Source organism: Spea bombifrons, chromosome 6 (genome assembly GCF_027358695.1).
Source record: "Spea bombifrons isolate aSpeBom1 chromosome 6, aSpeBom1.2.pri, whole genome shotgun sequence".
NCBI lineage: Eukaryota > Metazoa > Chordata > Amphibia > Anura > Pelobatidae > Spea > Spea bombifrons.
The window spans coordinates 25,631,471-25,637,401 of record NC_071092.1 but is presented as its reverse complement, the minus strand read 5'-3'; the positions used below and the strand labels follow the sequence as shown (position 1 = coordinate 25,637,401).

The 5,931-nt window shown below is 42.9% G+C and overlaps 1 pseudogene; it reads right to left on the bottom strand.

Moving 5' to 3' along the window:
- Positions 1 to 5,802: 5,802 nt before the first annotated feature.
- LOC128500919 (thymic stromal cotransporter homolog) overlaps positions 5,803 to 5,931 on the bottom strand; it is a 5,483-nt pseudogene continuing 5,354 nt past the window's right edge.

The window sequence follows — 5,931 nt, the reverse complement described above, 5'->3', positions numbered from 1 at the left end:
TGATCAAGTAGAGACAAGAGATGGAATGCTTCATAAACTGCTATATGGACAATCCACCAGAAGATCACTTTGAAGCAAAGATACACATGCTCGAAACCCACATTCCTCATCAGAAAACTAGAAGCAAGTTTAGCAGCAATGACTAGGAACAAGTTGCAAGAAAATAGCTAGTTATGTGAATAGGAAGATATTTTATAAAGGCTATGTATCCAATATTATAACTGGTTAGCATGACACTGTTTGCCTATCTTCCCTGTGCAAACAACAAATTCATAAACAGGGATAGTAATGGTTTACCTCCAGAAACACTTTACTACACAAAGGTAATTTTAAAAAGTACAATGGGGCTATATTTCAAAGGCACACAAGAAGTTATATTTTAAGGCTTGCAGGTTAGATACAATAGGTTCCCAGGTATTGTTACTGCAAAACAAGCCCAATTCATCACTCCTCCACCACCATGCTTGACAGTTGGTATGAGGTGTTTGTGCTGATATGCTGTGTTTGGTTTTCCCCAAACGTGACACTGTGCGTTATGGGCATACAATCTCCACTTTAGTCTTGTCTGTCCACTTGTTTTCCACTTTTGAATAATCTTTCTCACTGTAGAATGATGGACTAAAAATTGTCTTTCCTCCTTGGCAAACTGCTAAAACCAGCTTTTATAGAGGTCGTTACACTTGCTAATGATCAATTAATAAAGAGCATTTTATTAGCAGCACCTGTCTGCTACTTAGCATCTTAATTCCTATGGAAGTAGTAAGGGTGTACTTAGTTTTTACACATGGCTTCTCCATTTTGGCTTTATTTTTGTTGAATAAACCATGACACAGTGTATTATGTCATGTGTTGTTGTTCATCTGAGGTTGTATTTAACACATTTTTAGACCTGCTAAGGAACTCAGTCATAGAGGGTGTACTTTCTTTTTCACACGGCTGTATGTGAGTTTTAGAGTGTGTATATGTTAGCATGATTGTGTGTGTTACTGTGTGCATTAGCATACGTGGATGGGTGCATTTGTGTGTTACTGTGAATGTCAATGTGTGTTAGCATATATGTGTATAACTATGTGCTTGTGTTAAAGTGTGTAACTGTGTGTGCTAATGTGTGCGTTGCATAAATTACCTCGCATTTCTTGCCATAAGGTGCCAGCCTTCTCCTAGTTTGCTGGTTTCATAATAAGAAAAAATGAACAGTTCTATGTTTCTACAGGCCAATGCTCAGTGTCTCACAATCCTGATCAAATGATTTCACATTCTATGCTGATTAAATGATACCCGAGCATTCCAGCTGGTGCTTTTCTAGCTAGTATGTCATAGAAATGTGTTTGAATACAGGTGGCAAATAATAGTGCATGCTAGAATAGTATTGTTGGAAAATATTTCAGTTACATATCCAGGGGTCAGGAGGGCAGGTTGCCCTGGAGGGGGCAATTGTTGGAACAAAATTCTTCCTCTCACTGAAGTGAGAGTACACTCACTTCAGAGTTACTCTTGTTATTTGGATTTTGAACCTTGACTTGGACTGACATTGAACCTGGTTTCACCCTTTATACTGCAATTGAGTTGGTTCATCTGGACTTTGACTCCACTTTTGGATTTACCCTTGGCACAGTTCTACAGACCACCTTGCAGTCTACTCTTCCTACAGAAGCCCTAGCCAGCCTGTCCTCTTACAGACTCCTTGGCAAGTCTGCTTGTCCTATTATTATTATACCTGTCTATTCTCCAGACCCCGTTGTTGTGAGTTTGTTCTTAGCTTCCCTGTGTCTTTCGGTTGTCTCTACAGATGGCATCAAATAGAAAGCCTAAGGCTACTACTGCAGACAATCATCTGCAACTTGATGCACCCAACACCCATATTTTAAGGCCAAATACAATCCCTTGCATAGGGACTCCAACCTGACCCATCACCTGGGCCCCCAACAGATCTGTGGAGGTTTCAGAGATAGGATGAGGATGTTTTAGTGTATGTTTGTGTAAGTGACTTAGAGTGAGTGTGTGGTTGTGTTAGTATGTATGCATGCGTCAGGATGAGTATGTGTATATGTAGGTGTGTGTATGTTACTGCAAGTGGGAGTGTGTGTTATGGTGTTTGTGTGTATGCTAGTGCACATATTAGTTTACTCGGCTTTACTTGCACCAGGAGCAGAAGTATTCTTTGAAGACTAAAATGTCGCAATCAATTGCATAACAGATTTCCTTCTGGTGTAGCTGCAATCAGTCTGGGTCTGAATCGTGCAGTCTGTGCAACTCTCTTCCTATGCTCCCTTGCCAGTCATACTGTAGTATGTGATATTTCCTCCATTATCTCTTGACAGAGCGAATAATCTCGAGTTGGGGCAGTGGTGCTTTGTCATTTTAGGCCTGGACTGGCCATATGGTGCACAGAGCCAATGCTCATGGACTGGTGGCAGACAGGGCCGAATACTTATAACCAATTATTTACTCTTCATCAAATACACAAGATTAAAATTGTTTGCATCAGTACATCTTACCTAGAACAGAATGCAAATAACTTGCATATGTTTCATTCTGACACATACACACTTGCTGTATCTGCAATTGTTCTACTATGTAAGGAAATTTCTGTTATAGATATTTTGTTTGATGTTGGGTTCCATAAAAGGATCACATTAATAAAACGGTTAAGCCCCTTGAGTTTACTACAAACAGCATCTACATATGTAGACATGTATGGGGATCTGGAAGGTGACTTTAAAGTCAAACAGATTTCTGCTGCGTTGCAAATACATATTTGTGTAACTCCCCACAGATTAACTTCTGCTTTCTTAGCTGGAGAGATAGCATGTTCCAGTGCTGCTACTGTATTACCCTGTATGCTTTGTGTGTATAGGCACCATAGTATGTTACAGTCATGAACTATATTGTGGGTAGTAGCAACAAAATAAAGAAGGCTGATTGGAGCAGAGGACCATATTTAAGAGTCATGTGTCAAAGATAAATAATACATTATCTATACACTTTACCTTTTATGTGATCCATATCTCAATCTATGTATAGAGATGTATCCATTCATCACCTCAGCTATTATGCTTATTTTATTTAGAAAGTTTCATTGCTGATATTACATTCATTCAAGTTTCATTGAAAATAATACAACATACAAAGTCATATGTAGTAAGCATAAAAATCGTGATTAATGTCATCTTACAGCCATACCAGGAAACTCTCCGGGTTTGACCCGGAGATTGCCGGGTGAGCACTGCTTCTCCGGTTCCTCGGGTCAAGACCCGAATCCTCCGGGTCACGGGAGCGGGGCGTTGACATGCCATCAGCGGGAACGCCCACATCGTCAGTGGGAACTCAGTGATGTCATCGGGAATGCCCCCCCCCCGACGTCAGCGGGTCCACCCGCCGACGTCAGTGTGCAGTCCTGGCCGCTTCCCGCAAGGGAAGGCTCCGGGTAGCCGGAGCCCAGAAGTTCCCAGGTATGCTTATAGCGAAAGAAAATACACTTCAACAATACTTCTATCATTTGCTGTGTTATTCTAAACATGTCCAGATGTCTGTGGGTGTCCCAAAAAACCTAATAAAACCATTTAGATGGCATACGTGTGACTGATTACCTTAACGACAAACCCCGTACACGTACGGGCTTGCAGTGCAACGTGATAACGACAATGCCCGTACATGTACGGACTGGTGTTAAACAGCTGCAGCACCGCGTTTACGCCGCGATTGGCGGCTTTGCAATATCCACGGAAGCCTCACAAGTGAGGCTGACTGTGGATCCGGGGAGGAAAGCCCTCCCGCAAGAAATATGGCCGCCGCCACACCGATCATCAAAGATTGCGGCGGCCTAAAACAGCTTAGGAAGCGATCGGAATCACTTGTACAACACCACTTACTCTCTGTAATGCCCTTCCCCGTTCTGTCAGTTTTTCTCCCTCGTATGCAAATTTCAAAAGCTCCCTAAAAACCCACCTCACTCGAGAAGCATACAACTATTACACATAACACTCTCAGCCAGCATACTGTCTAAGCCTTCTGAACAACCTTAACAGCTGATCCTGACTCGACCAACTCATCCTCATCCAAGCAGTCCTCCCGTACGGTTTCACTTCCTCCTCAACCAACTAGATTGTAAGCGCGCAAGAGCAGGGTCCTCTTCTCCTTTTGTACCAGTTTGTTATTATTAGTCACAATCAAGCATCGGAATTTGTATTTAACTCAATGGGTAGCAAGTTACCCAAGTACAAAATAATGGAAAAAAAAGATACAAAGGATTAATTGCATGGAGAACTGTGGACACCTGCTGGTAGAAGGGAAGTACTGAGCTGGATGACAGCAGTACTATCTTGGGTGATTTGTATCTATTCCCATTTTTAATAATATACATATACACATGTAACACTTTTACCTACACATTAGAACATGACATTTAGAAGCAGAACTTTGCAGAACCTATTGGCCTGGTTGTTGGTACTTTACTGAGATGGTAGTAGATAAGTGAAACACCTTTTCAGCATAAGTAGTAGAGGTTAATACAGCGATAGGCATTTAGTGATTAAGGTTAGAGTCTTTATAACAGTAATAATGGGCAGACTGAAACTGAAGCTGTATTTTATGTTTCTGTGGTCCAGAAATATGACCCCTTAGCCATGTAAAAGTACGCCATATATTACCAGTTATTCTCTCTTTCTATCTCTGAGAGTTCCTCAGTTCCTTTTTCAAAGTCCTTTGGCTTACTGAGTCTAGCCTTTCCCCTATCTGCAGCTACCTCTACCCACTGACCACAGTAGAAGCCCCAGGAAGGGGGAGTTCAGGGCAACTGACTCTGCTACACAACTGCTTAGGGGTTGAATCCCTTGTTGAGACAAGAAGAATGACGATGAGACAACGGACAGAGTGACACAATATAACGTCGGAATGGGGGGGGGGTTGAGGTGTTAGGAATCAGACTTGATTTCACACTAGATTGTTTATCTTCTCATGTATAATGTTATTGTTGGAAGAAAAATATCCATAATCTTTAAACCTGGCAAGTTAATGCAATACGAAATAAATTTGAGATGCTCAGCAATAACAGTCGCTTCATAGCCTGTCCTACCGTGCATCCCCACTTGGCATCTCAAATGTTATGTGATACCTACCTTGTCCGTCGCCGATCAGCCGCTGGTGGGCGGCTCTCGTGCGGTGACACGCACACGTCCTGTCAGGAGGGACATGTGCGTCGACGCAGCACACTCACGGAGGTTGCATAACAGGGTTATGAGCGAGTTGCCGCGACACAATCACGGCACTCGACCACCCCAGCATCTGCCAGTGTGGCACACCCACGGTCCTCGCTGGTGTAGTACACGCAGATGCCTTTTTGTGTATCACGCCAATGCCATTTGTGTGCGTCGGTCGTGATGACGTCATCTCGCTCCCTATTGGCCGGCAGTCCATTTTTCCCGCCTTTTGCCTTATGTAAACCCTCTTCCTCAGTCCTTCAGTGCCCTTTCACTTGCGTGTTGCTCTGGGTTCTCGTTATTGGTTCATTCCTGCCGCTGACCCTGTACTACCTGTTTGCCTTGGACTTACTGCCTAGCACTTCGTTCTGTGAATACGCTACCGTCTCTGCATAGTGGGTGCATCACCTGTGTTGTCCTAGGTCCTGCATAACATGTTAGCTCTCTTGTGCCATTTCAGAGGAACAATCTTTATTAACATATCAGTCTGATCCTGCACCAAGGCCAGTGTAGAACTGAAGTGTAAGGCAAAATTCCCCCGGCACAAGGAAATCAACAGCCCTAGATATACGTTTTAGGCTTCATGGACCTTGTTGATATCCCTCTAGGCACAAGAAAGCAAGTTGGTCCATATCTGGACTCGCCTTTTCATTTGGGATGGGCCCCAGTAGATACACTAAGGGTGAAATACCATACAAAATAAATTTCAGATGCTCACCAAGAACAGACAGCT